The following is a 21,060-nucleotide window of genomic DNA, read 5'->3' on the forward strand; positions in this document are numbered from 1 at the left end:
CTTGATTTGTTACACGTGGCAATATTATAATAATACTGTATACATTGATCAACAAGTCATAGTACAACTTCATGTATATATGCAGTGTTGATACAAAGTTGATGGTTGAGGTATGTTGCAGCATCAGTTCTGAGGCACAGAAGACTTTGTAAGAATCATGTAGTATTGTGATGGTTGTTGAAGTGTAATAAACGCTTGTCAATGTTGAGGGATAACCTACATGGTGACAATAAAATACACAAAGAAAAGACTGGCAGAAATTTTGACCTTCAAGTGAGGAGTCTTCATCAGCTGTAGACCTCATCTGGAGGTCAGAATATACAGCCAATCTTTTTGTGTTTTATTGTCAACATGCAAGTCTTCTGTCAACATTGTGGTACTATACTGTATATAGATTTAAGCATTCCACTGATTTGTTAATCATATGAGAATACAGGCATGAAGATGCTGCTGGAAGGTAGCCTTGAGGCTGGTGAAGAGCTCCTGATTCAAGTGATTGAAGCTATCCTTCCCTTCCTAGGAACAAAACCTGATGACTCCCATTCCCTGGGCAGTGTGTGAGTGCTATGACTACAGTACTTTCTCATAAAGATAATATTTTCCCCAGTAGGCTTACAAAATATTGTAGCATGTGTAAAATCTCCACACATTACAAGGGAGGTAGCAAGTGCTACAACCATTGAAAATACAAAAAAAAAAAATGATGAGTTACTGAAGACAGGACACCACAAGCATAGCTGTTTCAGTAACTGTAAATACACAAGAATCTAATTCTGGGTCTTAACTCCTGATTTTTTTCTGATGTATCTAGCTTGTACGTGTATGTTCATACTTCCTTGTACAATACAACACTTGTATTAAAGCACATTGCCTTTATATCTGTTCTTTTTCTCTAGCTTCAACAAGACTGTCTGAGTTGAAGTTGGTTCTCTTGGTATTTATGTTACTAATATATACTAAAAAAATATTTTAGCATTTGTAATACAGTAAAAGAAGTAATTCCTTGGAATGCAAATTTCTTTTTTCAACACACTGGCCACCTCCCACCAAGGCAGGATGACCCAGATACATATACAAAAGATATTTAAAGCCCATTACCTATTTAAAATCAATTGACTTCCTCTCTGAATCCCTGGATTTTAGCCATATAAATTCACAAATTATTTTTATTACTCTAATCAGATGTACAAATGTACTCATTTATTTTCTCTGCTTAGGTTTATACATTTAATACTATTTTGGTATTACTCTTTGTTCTAACAACAGTTTTTACCTCTAATATTCCTTGGTGTGTTTACTCGACAAGCTCCACCAACGATCTCCACTAAGAAGCAATGCACTCGCCAACTGCTTGGCTAGATTAGCAGATGGAGGATCGAGCCTCCACCACTCCTTGTGCTAAATGACCCATGTGAGTCTAGTGCTTCATGAAATACAGTACAATACAGGAGGTCTTAAATTATAAATACCCAGAGCTACACACACACACCTGCACTTGCAAATGTGACACATAGGAACTATTTAATGTTATAACTACCACGCCACAGTACGAACATGTAAAATATGATCATCCTTCATACTTTTTCTATACAAACACGATTATGAGGTAAAGAACCAAGAGCACAACTCGTTTGTAAGTTGTGACACCTGTCCTACTAAGAAGGGCCATCTCCGCTACTTGCCTTCTATTATAACTTACCATTGTCTCACTACAGTAGTACACAATATGGCCATCTGGGTTACTCTACTTCCAGCAGATCTTGCCTTGTCTGTTGCATTACATTGATGTGTATTTCATTACTCTCATCACTGCTCCAGATTTATTTTATACAGTATTGTATTTTCAAATCTTTCTGGTGCGCTAGTTTTAATGTGTAGGTTTCTTGTATGATGAACCAATTTTTTACTCAACGTACTTTAATAATACTTGTACAGGGGGGTCCCCAAATTACAAATGTCCGAGTTACAAACATCTGTACTTAAGACTGAAGTTCGTAAGTTATAAGATTTAAGAAATAATTCTACAAATGCTGATCAGCAGTTAAGAATGTATGTGATGCATAATCCTTCTTTGTTTAAACAAATTGTTGAAAAATTTGGAATAGCTAGAACGCACCTTGTTCCTAAGTTTGTACATGAGGGTCACAATTTGTTCGTGAGTCTAAACACAAAAAATACAATGCATTTGTGAATTGGGACCCCCTGTGCTATTTTGTTTGCAGAATTTTTTACTAGATATTCATTACTTAAATTGGTTTAATAATGTTAGGTAAACAGATGGTGGCTACAGAAAGTGAGCTTAAATATGGATAACTGGTTCCTTCCAGGTAGATTGTGTGTTTTTTGTGTGCTGGGGAATGGGCTCCACATAATTATGAGTGATTTGTGAACGTTTTTATAAATAGAACACCTTATCAGTCAATATATGTACATGTGAGGTATTGTGAATAGTAAGACTGAGCTCACTGTCTTAATTGTGGTCAAAAATGTCTTAAAACAATATACTTTTATGTATAGTACTGGTTATAGTGTGTAAAAAAAGAAATTATAAAAATAGAAACAATATTAAAGAAAAAATCAAAGTTTTTTTTTTTATATAATTTTTGCTTGCATGGTTATTGCTTTAAGGTTTTGATTACTGAAGTTCAGTTGTTGGCTTTGCTCTTACTAGTGTGTGTGTGTGTGTGTGTGTGTGTGTGTGTGTATGTGTGTGCAGTGCCTCATGTATATTCAGCCATATATAATGTAATTTACTCTCAATCCAGATATTAAGATTAAAAAATGGGAGGGGAATGGGGTGGCATTAAATTTGTAGTACATACCATATTTTCTGGCATATAAGACAATGTTTCCAAGCAGTTGTAATGCAGCATTAGTCAGTAGCTGCAGAAGTGTAACCCAAGCCCTCCCTTGACCCTGACCTTGAGCATGTAAGATGCAGGATGATTTTCCGAGAGTTTTTGTGGGAAAGAAGAGTACGTTATATGCCGGAAAATATAGTAGATCTAGGAGCTTATAGTATTGGGTTAGTGATGGTGTCATCTGTGTTTAGTATTCTGGCAGTAACGGTCAGATTAGGTACAGTTGGTGTGAGCTGTTCTTTTGCCACTATGGTGGACAATGTTAGCCTCATACTGTATTTTGTCATTTTGAATATGCAAAATTGTTAAGGTGTATATACATCCAGAAATGTATTTCTCTCTGTGTTTATACACTGAGAATTTACATTAATCTCTATTTTTTAGGAATTAAAGTATATTCTTGAATTGCTGTTTACACGTAAAATGCAGTCTCAGCGACCCTCGTGTGCTTGACAAACTTCACACCTAACAAATCAACTAACCTGATATACAAAATTTCAGTCCTAGACTTACTATCAACTCTGTACAGATATTTAGAAACTCTATTTTGTGGTTTTTAGAAATTATGTAGTAGGGCATTGTTCTATTAATTGGAGAAAGTAGCCAGATGAAACTTTCCAAATAGTGGTCTATTTAGTGCCTTTTTCAGAACATGAGAATTAGGACTTCCACATACATTAAAACACCATCCATAATCTTGAAAGCAGTACTTTTTTTTTTTTTTTTTTTTTTTTTTTTTTTTTTTTTTTTTTTCCTCTTGTAAATTACAGTTTGTTGTCATATATTTGATTTGTCTGTTTATTAACTTATGAGGTCGTATATTTTCCTGATATGAAACAAAATGTTAAGTGTAGATTATTTTGTAATATGGTACTGTACATGTTTTATATGCAATTCTCAAGTTGGGTGAATACATTAAGGCTCTCGTAATTCTGGCAGCACAACTTTGTTATAGATTTACTTTGTAGAAATCTCTTACAGTAAGCATATTCAATATCTATATACCCAGTATGTATTATAGACAGTTTTTAATATAACACTGGTATTTGTAAACACTGGTCTTGTGTAATGTTTTTCCCAACATTAATAGTGCATCGTGTTAAATGCATTGCCCTGTACTTTTATACAGCATCATATTTTTTGTTTTTCTTTATGATCTTGCATAATTTATTTAGAACATCTGACATTTCTTAACACAGACTATAATCATGCTCTGGAGAAATTATTTGAACTCTTAGAATGGATGTGAGAAGGTAACATCTCTTTTATGTAGTGTACAATATTTGCATTTTGTAACCAGGATGTGGCGACTTTACTTTTCTTCCCAACAACCTTCAGTTTGGCTGCTTAATATGCAACTAATTTGGGCTATTAAATGGTAGATAGTATATCCACATGAGTTTCAGATGAAGCCAGATAATGTTTTGATCTTCCCTCGACCATTGTTAAGACATGACAGTGGTCCAGCATGGACTAAAACTTCATCTAATTTATCTCCAATTAGCCGGTTAGTTGTCGGTTGTTCCAGCCAGGTGTGCATGCACTTTGCAATACATATGAGTGAATAATTGAATGATGAACATTTCTATCCTGGTGTGAAAAATTTATATTATAACTTAACAATTGAAGAGTTTTATCAAGGCTGACTTGTGTTTCAGTGGAGAGCACTGGTGAATAACCTCAAGGTTAACATGAAGTTGTATGAAGGGAGTGGAAAGCTCAGTGGGAAGTATGACTTCCTGTAGTACAGTAAACTGAACACATCTATGACATTATTGTTATCTATATATATTTCATTGATTAAGAGATTTATGTCGTAAAGACAGCGCAAGCTTAGCACTTCTGTGAATATTGTATACGGTAATAATAACCATAATCATAATAATAATATATGTATTTTGGGTGTCAGCTGGTCTAGCCATGACTGGACACTGTCAGCAGCAGCCTACATTAAAAATGCTATGGTGGCAAGTCATAAATAGCTGTACATTTTATACACTAATGGTTAAACAGTATTATGTCACTTGAGTGATTGCTGGTCATCAGGCCTTTAATACGTGTGTGCGCATGTGTGTGTGTGTGCGTGCTTGTGTGCGTGTGTGTGCATGCATGTGTGTGTGTGCATGCTTGTGTGCATGTGTGTGCATGCATGTGTGTGTGAGTATGAGGGAGAGAAAGCATGAGCATGCACATGATACACAATTGTATCATGCACAGAGAGTTAATTGAATGCATCTGTATTTAATTGCATTACAAATGTTTGCAACATAAAAGAGAAAATGCCATTAAAAATATTTTCAGTTATGTCAAGGTGTTAAAATGAAAAATAGATCTTTGTTACCAAAGTCAGTAAATGTTTGGCCAGTGTCAGTGACGTTACTAATATGATGGACACTGAAGTGATAATGAGTGCTCACAGGTGATGCATCTATCATATGAGCTTTTGTTTATATTCCAACAAATTAATATTTGTGACAGTACAAATGTTGTGTCATTAAAGAATAAAAAGGCACAAAACCGTAATTGGAACAGTACACAAATAGCCCGCACATAGGAAAGTAAAATATGTAATGACATTTTGAGCTTGACTTTTTCCATTTCAGAGCAAAACGTCATTATGAGTTCAGCCTCCTACGTGTGGGATATTTGTATTATGTTATTAAGATGCTTATACATAAAAAAATATCCCATTGGTATTTTAAATAGCGAACACTAAGAGATTGTGTAACTAATATACTGTGTAATATATTGTTACACTAATAAATTAATGAACACTTAATAGTGTGACACGAATACATATTGTAACAATAATATATTGTGTATCATAAGTAAATTGTTAATTATGTACTGTATACAGAAACTGCTAATGCTCACTGTTTGATGATTTGCTCTGATAATTAGATGGATATATAAAATATTAGCTCATACATTGCAAATTATCTCTACCTGTTTATCTTCCTTTCTTGCTGTAGGAACACAAATTTGTATCTAATTTGCAAAAAGAGTACAATAATTTTCTGGTTGACCTTTACCACTTCTATGTAGTTTGAAGTTTTTCATTTAATGAAAAAACTGTGTTTATCAATCCCTGCTCGGTAGGATGAAAAATATGAGCACAAAATCGTCTATATAATCTCAAAAATTTTTATGTATGATTCTGAATCCTGATTCCTTTGATAATGCATAAAAATTAACTTTATTTCTCTGTACAAATTTATAGGAATTTTTTTTTGTGTGTGTGGCATGGTTTACATTAATTATCATTATTGTGATAAGCAGCATCCAAGAATTTATTTCAATAAATACTGTTTGCCATTTCTGGGTCGCCTGATTCGCCCACCCCTCTCACTGGAAGGGAGAAGCTTCACTAAAGTCAAATAGATTCTTAGATAAGTTACCGGTAAGCTGTTTTATATTATGTCAGTTTTAGCAAGATTAGGTTTGGTTGCCAGGCTAGTTTTGGTGGAAAATTTTAAATCTTGAAATTCACTTAACCTTAGTTGACTGTTTTTGTTGGTGGAGAATGGTTGCTAGGCTAGTTTTGATGCAAAATTTTAATTTTTTTTATATTTAACACTGATGTGAACTTAGTTAATTGTTTTTACCTTGGTGGAGGGGAAGGGGTGAATCTTTGGCTGGTGCCCACCCTTTTCTTGCATTTCCAGGATGGTGGTTCATGCATTATCATGGACCAGCTGCCCTGAATGCTTTCATATGTGTACATCACATGTCTAGAATAAATATTGCTGCCAACTCTGGAGAAGTGAATATTTATTTGTGATAAAAGTTCATTAAAAACATAATCTCAAATATGTTTTTTTTTTTATTTATTCATTGACCCATAATGGGTTTTATTTGTGGGATTTTCATGTAGTTTGCCATTATCTGATGTGACACTATTCAAAACCTGACTGATGGAAAGCTGAAATGAGATTTAGGAGCCTTCACGATGCCTGCTTTGATTTATACCAGAGGCTCCTAGGTAACGAGGGTTCACTCGGTCATAACCTTGACATAGAAAACTTACTCTGCACCTTGGGTGCTCACAGAAAATTTTCAAGAGAAGGTTGGCAAAACATGCAGCGCATGTAAGGGATGAACTGTTGCAGAATAACAATTATGTAGTGATCCTGTAGAGGAGTAAGACTCAATAAATTAATTGCAATTGCATTATGGTTGCCTAAGCACAAACAAAAAAATTAAAAATTTTAATGAAAATTATTGTTATGCCCTCTCTTGTTCTTGTGAGTGCCCATGTTCTGCACCATTCACATTATATCTTATACATCTGATTCAAATGTCAGTTGAAGCTACTATACCTTCCTCAAATCACCCCTTCAAGGAGGAGGGGTGGAAGTCCCTTGACATGGTGAAATGCTCTTGATCTGAGGAATTAGACCTTTGTCTCCTTCAAATTGAATCAGATTACCCTTTCCCATTCCTTCTTTCTCTATTCTGCTTTTGGGGATATTTTTATATATTACAGCTCCTAGGTTGAGAGGAAAAGAGAGCGTTGTCTGTCCCATTCTGCTGGGTGGTGGTGATGAACTGCCCTCCTGAGGGCATCTTTGTGTGTCCTTGGGGGACAGGAGTATCTGTGGAGGCTGCCTGCTGGATCCAGGAAGTGGCAGCCAAAAGGGGTATGATTTCTGGCTGGTTTTTGGATGCTCTAATGTTTTGTTGACCAAAGTGGCTCGGTGGATGCGAGAGGTTGCCATCCTGGATTGCTGGTGCACTGGCATGAAGGGCAGGGTAAGGAGTGGTCTCCATGCAGCAACGACACTACTCGCTGTGACGAGAGTACCCTTGAATGTGACACTCCAGCCAGGCCCCTTGCTACTGCAGCACTCCTACCCAACCCCTACCAGCTTTTGGGCAACACCTCATTGAGTAACTGGTGCTGGTATTTTGGTTGACCCTTTTGATACCTCTGACCTTTGCTCTACCTTGACCATGCACCTGACTTCTTCCATGATAGTGCATCGATTTTTGAATTGCTGCACATCACAGGACAGATTGTCTTCATGCTAGCATCCTAACGACCTTGACCTGCATTTGACAACCAAGATGCTATCACAGACATTCCTTCTCATTCCTTCCTTAAGAATTTAGTTACCTGGAAACCTATTTCATCCCCTCCCCCCCACTTTATTTCAAAGCCATTCTTGGACAAAAGTCTTTTCTCTTCAGCTAACACCACCTACTGCTTACCTCACTGACTATGGCATTAGCAGAGCACTTGATGAGACAGTGTTGTAAAGGATGCTGAGCAAACTGACTCTTTCCTCCTTCAGTCTATTGACAACATCCCTGTCACAATGTACAGACATTTCTTTCTCAAGTCTAGCTGTAGCCCTGTCCCCATCCTGCACTTTATTATTCAAAAAGACTCTGCAGTGCTGGCCTAACATTCAGGAGCAACTTTAGTTCCAAAATCTCCCAGTTACCAAAGTGGAAACTTACGACTGTCCTGCCCTGGATCGGAGACGTTATCCCAGCAACATTGCTAAACTAACCTTCAACTGCTTGGAGGTTCCAGCTTCCACTCACAGTATATAGTTGGCCAGTGCAGGTATGGGAGTTGCTCCCTACACCTCAACAATGCAGACATTGCTGGCACTTTGGCCATCTGGTCAAGTATATTTTGGATCAGCGGCAGGATGCTCGGTCTGCAGTGCAGCAGAGGGACTGATTACCTCAAACTCCTCCTCTTTCTCAGTTCTTTGTATTGGACTGAAGGAGGCACTAGCTGGCAAAACTTCTCCTCAGTAAAGATTCCCAAATGTTTGCACAAGTGTCTCGTTCTTCACTTCACCCTGATTTCTTCACTTCAATCTGATTTGGTCCAAAGGAATTATACTTCTTTAATGAAAAACTTTAGTAGTTCTACCTTTTTCAAAAGTGCCTCCTGCCAAGACCCTTTTCAGTACAGACCCATTGCTCTTAGCAATGCAGTTTGCCAGTTGCTAGAAGCAACCATTCCACTGTCGACCTCCCTTGGTCTGCCTTGGTACATATATTTGTAATTCCTTCTCTGATGACTGATCACTGTTGTTAGAAAAAGCCTACGGCACTACCTGGCATTACATCATCCTAAACCCATGTCTTAGACTTTTTTTGAAAAGTTCTTATCAGAGAGGCACTTTTATGATCGAGTTTGTAAGCGAGACAGCGCTGCATGACCCTTGTGGGTTTAGCGCTAATTTTGATTATTATAATGATAATTCAGTGATCGAGTAAAATACTAACATTTACAGTCACAGTCGGACCGAAACGTCGTCATTAGCTCCTCTCTCTTGTGTGTGGGTTTTACAGTACTTTAAATATACAGTTGCAGCACTGTATGACCCTTATGGGTTTAGTGCTTAGTTATGATTATAATATAATAAATATATGGTCAGCCCTGTATTTAGATCTTCCTATTGACTGTACAGGTACAAACTCGCAACATGCAGGCAGGGTGACCCAAAAAAAGAAAGAAAATCCCCAAAAAGAAAATACTTTCATCATCATTCAACACTTTCACCACACTCACACATTATCACTGCTTTTGCAGAGGTGCTCAGAATACAACAGCTTAGAAGCATATACGTATAAAGATACACAACATATCCCTCCAAACTGCCAATATCCCGAACTCCTCCTTTAAAGTGCAGGCATTGTACTTCCCATTTCCAGGACTCAAGTCCGACTATATGAAAATAACCGGTTTCCCTGAATCCCTTCACTAAATATTACCCTGCTCACACTCCAACAGATCGTCAGGTCCCAAGTATCATTCGTCTCCATTCACTCCTATCTAACACGCTCATGCACGCTTGCTGGAAGTCCAAGCCCCTCGCCCACAAAACCTCCTTTACCCCCTCTTTCCAACCCTTTCGAGGACGACCCCTACCCCTCTTTCCTTCCCCCGGTTAACGATTTTAATCCGTGCAAGAGGGATAATTGTTATGCGAAATAATCGTTATGCGAATGAATTTTCCCCATAAGAAATAATGGAAATAAAATTAATCCGTGCAAGACGCCCAAAAGTATGAAAAAAATTTTTTTTTACCACATGAAATGTTAATTTTAATACACACAAACTGAAAAAGGCATGCACAATTACATGACACTTACTTTTATTGAAGATCTGGTGATGATTGATGGGATGGGAGGAGGGGAGAGCATTATCTTCTTACTGTTTAGAAGGGGAATCCCCTTCCATTACGACTTGAGGTAGCAAGTCCTTTTCCGGGGTTACTTCCCTTCTTCTTTTAATGCCACTAGGACCAGCTTGAGAGTCACTGGACCTCTGTCGCACAACAAATCTGTCCATAGAGCTCTGTACCTCCCGTTCCTTTACGATTTGTCTAAAATGGGCCACAACATTGTCATTGAAATAGTCACCAGCACGGCTTGCAACAGCTGTGTCAGGGTGATTTTCATCTATAAAGGTTTGCAGTTCAACCCACTGTGCACACATTTCCTTAATCTTTGAAGTAGGCACAATGGATTCCACAACTGGCATAGGCTTCTCAGGGTTAGCCCCAAACCCTTCAAAATCTTAATTTCCATACTAATTCTCACCCTTTTTACCACAGGGTTGGCACTAGAAGCTTTCTTGGGGCCCATGGTCACTTATTTTCCAGAAACAGCACCGAAAACACTGTAATAATACGAAATATTCCGAGTGTATGCTTGGATGTTACCGCGGAGGCTGGCTGGTAAACAATGGGACGGGCGGCACATGTGAGGGCACATTGGACGCGTCTCGGACGAAAATCGGTGAGCGGGTTTTTAATCGGTATGCGCGGCAAAAATTTTGCGATAAAAGTAAGCGGTATGCGGAAAAATCGCCATGTGATGCCATCGTTATGCGGGGGTCCACTGTAGATTTATATGCTTTCCATGTCATTCTACTTTGATCCTTCCTCTCTAAATGACCAAACCACCTCAACAACCCCTCTTCTGCCCTCTGACTAATGCTTTTATTAACTCCACACCTTCTCCTAATTTCCACACTCCGAATTTTCTGCATAATATTTACACCACACATTGCCCTTATTAGTAGTAGTAATTGTGCATTCTACCTGGAGTCACTTCACACGGATAACTTTCACTTAGTGCCGTGTTATCCCTCACCCCATTGTATACCCGCTGTATAAAGTATACCTACTGTATAAGGTATACCTATTGTATAAGACTCCAGTATACCCGAACACAACACTGTCACGTTTCTCTGCCCTCACCATCCTAACATAGATACCTCCCTAACACGGGTACCTCTCTAACATAGGTATCTCATTAACACAGATACCTCCCCACCTCCCACGAGCAGCAGCATCCTGCCTCACTGCTCCATCAACAAGCGACTTTACGACTGTTTACCTGTATTTACAAGGCTGCATAAATTATATTTATCACCTCAACTGTCATAGCGAGTCACTTGTTTGAGTGCTCCAGCGTGGATTCCATATCATCCGTCTCTAGCCGTCACGTCCCCTCAAGGAAGGTTCCTTGATGCTGGTGAGAGGCTCTTGATCTAGGGAATTGGATGTGCTTCAGTTCCCTGAATTGAGTCTGAATACCTTCCATCCCCCTACCCACAGGCGCTGTATAATCCTACGGGTTTAGTCCTCCCCATGATTATAATAATAGCCGTCTCGTAAGGTAACACAGCCGTCACATAACCTGGCCTTTACCTGGAGAGGGTTTCGGGGGTCAACGCCCCTGTGGCCCGGTCTGAGACCAGGCCACATGGTGGATCAGGGTCTGATCAGCCAGGCTGTTACTGCTGGCCGCACGCAAGCTGACGTATGAACCACAGCCCAGTTGGTCAGGTACTGACTTTAGGTGCCTGTCCAGTGCCTTGTTGAAGACAGCCAGGGGTCTATTGGTAATCCCCCTTATGTATGCTGGGAGGCAACTGAACAGTCTTGGGCCCCGGATGCTTATTGTGTTCTCTCAGTGTACTCGTGGCGCCCCTGCTTTTCATCGGAGGAATGTTTCATCTCCTGCCGAGTCTTTTGCTTTCATGTGGAGTGATTTTCGTGTGTAGGTTTGGTACCAATCCCTCCAGGACCTTCCAAGTGTATATTATGATGTATCTCTCTCGCCTGCGTTCGAGTGAATACAGATTAAGGACCTTCAACCGTTCCCAGTAGTTTAGGTGCCTTATCGCACTTACGTGTGCCGTGAAAGTTCTTTGTACACTCTCCAGGTCTGCAATGTCGCCAGCCTTGAAGGGGGCCGTTAGTGTACAGCAGTATTCCAGCCTAGAGAGCACAGCCGATTTGAAGAGAATCATCATATCACGTAATCAACAGTCACGTAACTCACAGTGCTCCTCAAGTACTCACCTAATTATGGCTGCAGGGGTCGATTCACAGCTCCGGGCCCCTTGTATAACCATAGTTTGGGGTTTGACGAGGATAATTTTAAGCTTTCCTTAGTTTTCACTCTCCAGCACCGGTGTCTCGGTGCTGGCAAAGGGTTCTTGATTCAGATAATTAGAGCTGCCTTCTAAGACCATCAAACCTCATTACCTCTCGTAATGAAAGATTTCAACTCTTGCATAGGGCTTTTGCATTTTTCACTTGTGGTTTTTACAAGTTCCGCCAAAATTAAATTCAAAGATTTATTTCCCAATAATATAATGTATAGGAAATGGATGACATTTGGTAGTGTTTGCAGAGCATTTCAGACCTGGTGCCTGGGAGCACGGTGCCTGGGAGCATGATGCCTGGGTCATGGTGCCTGGGAGCATGATGCCTGGGTCATGGTGGCTGGGAGCATGATGCCTGGGAGCATGATGCCTGGGAGCATGGTGCCTGGGAGCATGGTGCCTGGGGTCATGGTGCCTGGGAGCATGGTGCCTGGGAGCATGATGCCTGGGAGCATGGTGCCTGGGAGCATGATGCCTGGGTCATGGTGCCTGGGAGCATGATGCCTGGGAGCATGATGCCTGGGAGCATGGTGCCTGGGGTCATGGTGCCTGGGAGCATGATGCCTGGGTCATGGTGCCTGGGTTCATGGTGCCTGGGAAGATGGTGCCTTGGGTCATTGTGCCTGGGAGCATGGTGCCTGGGAGCATGGTGCCTGGGAGCATGATGCCTGGGAGCATGGTGCCTGGGAGCATGATGCCTGGGTCATGGTGCCTGGGAGCATGATGCCTGGGTCATGGTGCCTGGGAGCATGATGCCTGGGAGCATGATGCCTGGGTCATGGTGCCTGGGAGCATGATGCCTGGGAGCATGATGCCTGGGAGCATGGTGCCTGGGGTCATGGTGCCTGGGAGCATGATGCCTGGGAGCATGATGCCTGGGAGCATGATGCCTGGGAGCATGGTGCCTGGGAGCATGGTGCCTGGGAGCATGGTGCCTGGGAGCATGATGCCTGGGAGCATGGTGCCTGGGAGCATGATGCCTGGGTCATGGTGCCTGGGAGCATGATGCCTGGGAGCATGATGCCTGGGAGCATGATGCCTGGGAGCATGATGCCTGGGAGCATGGTGCCTGGGAGCATGATGCCTGGGAGCATGGTGCCTGGGAGCATGATGCCTGGGAGCATGATGCCTGGGAGCATGATGCCTGGGAGCATGATGCCTGGGAGCATGATGCCTGGGAGCATGGTGCCTGGGAGCATGATGCCTGGGAGCATGATGCCTGGGAGCATGATGCCTGGGAGCATGGTGCCTGGGAGCATGATGCCTGGGAGCATGATGCCTGGGTCATGGTGCCTGGGAGCATGATGCCTGGGAGCATGATGCCTGGGAGCATGGTGCCTGGGAGCATGGTGCCTGGGAGCATGATGCCTGGGAGCATGATGCCTGGGAGCATGGTGCCTGGGGTCATGGTGCCTGGGAGCATGGTGCCTGGGAGCATGATGCCTGGGAGCATGGTGCCTGGGAGCATGATGCCTGGGTCATGGTGCCTGGGAGCATGATGCCTGGGTCATGGTGCCTGGGAGCATGATGCCTGGGAGCATGATGCCTGGGTCATGGTGCCTGGGAGCATGATGCCTGGGAGCATGATGCCTGGGAGCATGGTGCCTGGGTCATGGTGACTGGGAGCATGATGCCTGGGTCATGGTGCCTGGGAGCATGATGCCTGGGAGCATGATGCCTGGGAGCATGGTGCCTGGGAGCATGATGCCTGGGTCATGGTGCCTGGGTTCATGGTGCCTGGGAAGATGGTGCCTGGGGTCATTGTGCCTGTGAGCATGATGCCTGGGTCATGGTGCCTGGGAAGATGATGCCTGGGTCATGGTGCCTGGGAGCATGATGCCTGGGTCATGGTGCCTGGGTCATGGTGCCTGGGAGCATGATGCCTGGGAGCATGATGCCTGGGAGCATGATGCCTGGGTCATGGTGCCTGGGAGCATGATGCCTGGGTCATGGTGCCTGGGTCATGGTGCCTGGGAGCATGATGCCTGGGTCATGGTGCCTGGGAGCATGATGCCTGGGTCATGGTGCCTGGGTCATGGTGCCTGGGTCATGGTGCCTGGGAGCATGGTGCCTGGGGTCATGGTGCCTGGGAGCATGATGCCTGGGAGCATGATGCCTGGGAGCATGATGCCTGGGAGCATGGTGCCTGGGAGCATGATGCCTGGGAGCATGGTGCCTGGGGTCATGGTGCCTGGGAGCATGATGCCTGGGAGCATGATGCCTGGGAGCATGATGCCTGGGAGCATGGTGCCTGGGGTCATGGTGCCTGGGAGCATGATGCCTGGGAGCATGGTGCCTGGGGTCATGGTGCCTGGGAGCATGATGCCTGGGAGCATGATGCCTGGGAGCATGATGCCTGGGAGCATGATGCCTGGGAGCATGGTGCCTGGGGTCATGGTGCCTGGGAGCATGATGCCTGGGGTCATGGTGCCTGGGGTCATCGTGCCTGGGTTCATGGTGCCTGGGAAGATGGTGCCTGGGGTCATGGTGCCTGGGAGCATGGTGCCTCAGGGCACATGTACAACATCTGGGTATCTATATTGTAGAAAAATGCTTCACGACTACGGTGAGGAGCTCTTGATTTAGGGAAATCGAGCTGTTCTCCCTGTCCTTTTTAAGTACAAATTGATCGGTGCCATCATTAACAACATGTCACCCCTCAAGGAAGGTTCCTTGATGTTGGTGAGGGGCTCTTGATTTAGGGAATTGGATCTGTGCTCCAGTTCCCCGAATTAAGCCTGAATGCCTTCCACATCCCCCCCCCCAGGCGCTGTATAATCCTCCGGGTTTAGCGCTTCCCCCTTGATTATAATAATAATAATAATAATTAACAACATGTCGAAACACTCTTATTTTTCCGAACTTGTATAAAAATGTAAGTATAAACTATATACATCCCCCTCAGTGCATATGCACTGAATAACAGCAGTGTATATATGCACCTGCGGATGTATACTCTTGAACAGTCTCACAGAGTCTACAGCAATCTCACAGTCTAAAACAGTTTCAGAGTCTACAACCATCTTATAGTATCCGATCCAGGATACTTTAATCACTAAAATGTCGACTAAAGTATAGTTAAGTGCATACTTATTGATCTAAACACATCCTTCTAAGTGTACACTTTTGCTCTCAATATACACATCAGACGAGATATAACCCACAGGATATATACAAAATTAGTTGAAATATACAAGGAAATGTCGTATATGAAAGTGCATGGGGGTCAGTGCCATCTAGTTTTTAAAAGCATTACTAATGAAGACTGATTGGAAGTTACCAGACTTTTTTATTCTGCCATGAATGATTTTTCTTAGTATAATGTTCACAGTAGCGGACTAGAGCTCGTCGTGGGGGGACGTGTTAGGTGAGCTCTGGCCTTATTGACTGTTTTTAGCTGGAATAGTCAGTAAAATAGCTTATGACTTGTGTTTATACAGATAGATGTGCAGAGAGGATATACTGTACACGGAGAGGTGTATGTCTCAGCTGAGAGTTGACTTTTAATTACTCTTTCTAGGGATTAGTGTTCTCGGTGTTGATGTTACTGTTCATCCTCAAGGAGAGTAATGTTGTAGATAGTCTTGAAACCCCCCATTAACATACAGAGACAAGGAATCACAGGGAATAGGTTTTAAATGTGTTTTTTTGGTTAAAATGTGAGAGTTTCGTGGGTCGAATCTTCAAGTTTAGGGGAGGGGGGGGGGTCGAGGGAATTTTTGGAGAGGCTAAAGCACCCCTAGCCCCCTCTTGGCGGCGCCACGGCCCTTACGGGTCTAGCACTCCCCCCTCCATGACTAATGTGTTCAAATAAGCATCTTGTTCCTTCTCAAGTGTCACATTGAATAACAGATGACATGAACATTTCAAATTAATCTTTGTTACTTTGACACCAATAAAGTAGAACCCTGTTGTCTGTGTTGCAAAAGTTTGACTAGGTTTATTGTTGAAAAAATTGATTAGGTTTATTGTTGAAAAAATTGATTAGGTTTATTGTTGAAAAAATTGATTAGGTTTATTGTTGAAAAAATTGATTAGGTTTATTGTTGAAAAAATTGATTAGGTTTATTGTTGAAAAAATTGATTAGGTTTATTGTTGAAAAAATTGATTAGGTTTATTGTTGAAAAAATTGATTAGGTTTATTGTTGAAAAAATTGATTAGGTTTATTGTTGAAAAAATTGATTAGGTTTATTGTTGAAAAAATTGATCAGGTTTATTGTTGAAAAAATTGATTAGGTTTATTGAAAAAATTGATTAGGTTTATTGTTGAAAAAAATGATTAGGTTTATTGTTGAAAAAATTGATTAGGTTTATTGTTGAAAAAATTGATTAGGTTTATTGTTGAAAAAATTGATTAGGTTTATTGTTGGAAAAATTGATTAGGTTTATTGTTGAAAAAATTGATTAGGTTTATTGTTGAAAAAAATTGATTAGGTTTATTGTTGGAAAAATTGATTAGGTTTATTGTTGAAAAAATTGATTAGGTTTATTGTTGAAAAAATTGATTAGGTTTATTGTTGAAAAATTTGATTAGGTTTATTGTTGAAAAAATTGATTAGGTTTATTGTTGGAAAAATTGATTAGGTTTATTGTTGAAAAAATTGATTAGGTTTATTGTTGAAAAAATTGATTAGGTTTATTGTTGGAAAAATTGATTAGGTTTATTGTTGAAAAAATTGATTAGGTTTATTGTTGAAAAAATTGATTAGGTTTATTGTTGAAAAAATTGATTAGGTTTATTGTTGAAAAAAAAATTGTTTTGATTAGGTTTATTGTTGAAAAAATTGATTAGGTTTATTGTTGAAAAAATTGATTAGGTTTATTGTTGAAAAAATTGATTAGGTTTATTGTTGAAAAAATTGATTAGGTTTATTGTTGAAAAAATTGATTAGGTTTATTGTTGAAAAAATTGATTAGGTTTATTGTTGAAAAAATTGATTAGGTTTATTGTTGAAAAAATTGATTAGGTTTATTGTTGAAAAAATTGATTAGGTTTATTGTTGAAAAAATTGATTAGGTTTATTGTTGAAAAAATTGATTAGGTTTATTGTTGAAAAAATTGATTAGGTTTATTGTTATTGTTAGGTTTATTGTTGAAAAAATTGATTAGGTTTATTGTTATTGATTGAAAAAATTGATTAGGTTTATTGTTGAAAAAATTGATTAGGTTTATTGTTGAAAAAATTGATTAGGTTTATTGTTGAAAAAATTGATTAGGTTTATTGTTGAAAAAATTGATTAGGTTTATTGTTGAAAAAATTGATTAGGTTTATTGTTGAAAAAATTGATTAGGTTTATTGTTGAAAAAATTGATTAGGTTTATTGTTGAAAAAATTGATTAGGTTTATTGTTGAAAAAATTGATTAGGTTTATTGTTGAAAAAATTGATTAGGTTTATTGTTGAAAAAATTGATTAGGTTTATTGTTGAAAAAATTGATTAGGTTTATTGTTGAAAAAATTGATTAGGTTTATTGTTGAAAAAATTGATTAGGTTTATTGTTGAAAAAATTGATTAGGTTTATTGTTGAAAAAATTGATTAGGTTTATTGTTGAAAAAATTGATTAGGTTTATTGTTGAAAAAATTGATTAGGTTTATTGTTGAAAAAATTGATTAGGTTTATTGTTGAAAAAATTGATTAGGTTTATTGTTGAAAAAATTGATTAGGTTTATTGTTGAAAAAATTGATTAGGTTTATTGTTGAAAAAATTGATTAGGTTTATTGTTGAAAAAATTGATTAGGTTTATTGTTGAAAAAATTGATTAGGTTTATTGTTGAAAAAATTGATTAGGTTTATTGAAAAAATTGATTAGGTTTATTGTTGAAAAAATTGATTAGGTTTATTGTTGAAAAAATTGATTAGGTTTATTGTTGAAAAAATTGATTAGGTTTATTGTTGAAAAAATTGATTAGGTTTATTGTTGAAAAAATTGATTAGGTTTATTGTTGAAAAAATTGATTAGGTTTATTGTTGAAAAAATTGATTAGGTTTATTGTTGAAAAAATTGATTAGGTTTATTGTTGAAAAAATTGATTAGGTTTATTGTTGAAAAAATTGATTAGGTTTATTGTTGAAAAAATTGATTAGGTTTATTGTTGAAAAAATTGATTAGGTTTATTGTTGAAAAAAAAGGTTTATTGTTGAAAAAATTGATTAGGTTTATTGTTAGGAAAAAATTGATTAGGTTTATTGTTGAAAAAATTGATTAGGTTTATTGTTGTAAAAATTGTTTAGGTTTATTGTTGAAAAAATTGATTAGGTTTATTGTTGAAAAAATTGATTAGGTTTATTGTTGAAAAATTTCATTAGGTTTATTGTTGAAAAAATTGATTAGGTTTATTGTTGAAAAAATTGATTAGGTTTATTGTTGAAAAAATTGATTAGGTTTATTGTTGAAAAATTTCATTAGGTTTATTGTTGAAAAAATTGATTAGGTTTATTGTTGAAAAAATTGATTAGGTTTATTGTTGAAAAAATTGATTAGGTTTATTGTTGAAAAAATTGATTAGGTTTATTGTTGAAAAAATTGATTAGGTTTATTGTTGAAAAAATTGATTAGGTTTATTGTTGAAAAAATTGATTAGGTTTATTGTTGAAAAAATTGATTAGGTTTATTGTTGAAAAAATTGATTAGGTTTATTGAAAAAATTGATTAGGTTTATTGTTGAAAAAATTGATTAGGTTTATTGTTGAAAAAATTGATTAGGTTTATTGTTGAAAAAATTGATTAGGTTTATTGTTGAAAAAATTGATTAGGTTTATTGTTGAAAAAATTGATTAGGTTTATTGTTGAAAAAATTGATTAGGTTTATTGTTGAAAAAATTGATTAGGTTTATTGTTGAAAAAATTGATTAGGTTTATTGTTGGAAAAATTGATTAGGTTTATTGTTGAAAAAATTGATTAGGTTTATTGTTGAAAAAATTGATTAGGTTTATTGTTGGAAAAATTGATTAGGTTTATTGTTGAAAAAATTGATTAGGTTTATTGTTGAAAAAATTGATTAGGTTTATTGTTGAAAAAATTGATTAGGTTTATTGTTGAAAAAATTGATTAGGTTTATTGTTGAAAAAATTGATTAGGTTTATTGTTGAAAAAATTGATTAGGTTTATTGTTGAAAAAATTGATTAGGTTTATTGTTGAAAAAATTGATTAGGTTTATTGTTGAAAAATTTCATTAGGTTTATTGTTGAAAAAATTGATTAGGTTTATTGTTGAAAAAATTGATTAGGTTTATTGTTGAAAAAATTGATTAGGTTTATTGTTGAAAAAATTGATTAGGTTTATTGTTGAAAAAATTGATTACGTTTATTGTTGAAAAATTTCATTAGGTTTATTGTTGAAAAAATTGATTAGGTTTATTGTTGAAAAAATTGATTAGGTTTATTGTTGGAAAAATTGATTAGGTTTATTGTTGAAAAAATTGATTAGGTTTATTGTTGAAAAAATTGATTAGGTTTATTGTTGAAAAAATTGATTAGGTTTATTGTTGAAAAATTTGATTAGGTTTATTGTTGAAAAAATTGATTAGGTTTATTGTTGAAAAAATTGATTAGGTTTATTGTTGAAAAAATTGATTAGGTTTATTGTTGGAAAAATTGATTAGGTTTATTGTTGAAAAAATTGATTAGGTTTATTGTTGAAAAAAATTGATTAGGTTTATTGTTGAAAAAATTGATTAGGTTTATTGTTGAAAAAATTGATTAGGTTTATTGTTGAAAAAATTGATTAGGTTTATTGTTGAAAAAATTGATTAGGTTTATTGTTGAAAAAATTGATTAGGTTTAAAAAATTTCATTAGGTTTATTGTTGAAAAAATTGATTAGGTTTATTGTTGAAAAAATTGATTAGGTTTATTGTTGAAAAAATTTATTAGGTTTATTGTTGAAAAAATTGATTAGGTTTATTGTTGAAAAAATTGATTAGGTTTATTGTTGAAAAAATTGATTAGGTTTATTGTTGAAAAAATTGATTAGGTTTATTGTTGGAAAAATTGATTAGGTTTATTGTTGAAAAAATTGATTAGGTTTATTGTTGAAAAATTTCATTAGGTTTATTGTTGAAAAAATTAACGTTACACTACACAGTAGACTTCGTCAGTTAAATACAGAGGCTGCAGGTTTACCTGGAGTTTACCTGGAGAGAGTTCCGGGGGTCAACGCCCCCGCGGCCCGGTCTGTGATCAGGCCGCCTGGTGGATCAGAGCCTGATCAACCAGGCTGTTACTGCTGGCTGCACGCAAACCAACGTACGAGCCACAGCCCGGCTGGTCAGGAACCGACTTTAGGTGCTTGTCCAGTGCCAGCTTGAAGACTGCCAGGGGAATGTTGGTAATCCCCCTTATGTATGCTGGGAGGCAGTTGAACAGTCTCGGGCCCCTGACACTTATTGTATGGTCTCTTAACGTGCTAGTGACACCCCTGCTTTTCATTGGGGGGATGGTGCATCGTCTGCCAAGTCTTTTGCTTTCGTAGTGAGTGATTTTCTTGTGCAAGTTCGGTACTAGACCCTCTAGGATTTTCCAGGTGTATTTTTTTTTTTTTTTTTTTTTTTTTATCACACTGGCCGATTCCCACCAAGGCAGGGTGGCCCGAAAAAGAAAAACTTTCACCATCATTCACTCCATCACTGTCTTGCCAGAAGGGTGCTTTACACTACAGTTTTTAAACTGCAACATTAACACCCCTCCTTCAGAGTGCAGGCACTGTACTTCCCATCTCCAGAACTCAAGTCCGGCCTGCCGGTTTCCCTGAATCCCTTCATAAATG

The 21,060-nt window shown here is 38.2% G+C and overlaps 1 long non-coding RNA gene across 2 annotated transcripts in view; it reads left to right on the top strand.

The window, feature by feature from the left end:
- The first annotated feature begins 15,626 nt into the window (after positions 1-15,626).
- The window catches only part of LOC138853917 (uncharacterized), a 35,865-nt gene continuing 30,431 nt past the window's right edge, over positions 15,627-21,060 (top strand). For both annotated transcript variants that reach the window (XR_011393104.1, XR_011393103.1), the window contains exon 1: positions 15,627-15,655. This is a non-coding gene — a long non-coding RNA (uncharacterized lncRNA). The remainder of the gene's footprint in view (positions 15,656-21,060) is intronic.

Source organism: Cherax quadricarinatus, chromosome 43 (genome assembly GCF_038502225.1).
Source record: "Cherax quadricarinatus isolate ZL_2023a chromosome 43, ASM3850222v1, whole genome shotgun sequence".
NCBI lineage: Eukaryota > Metazoa > Arthropoda > Malacostraca > Decapoda > Parastacidae > Cherax > Cherax quadricarinatus.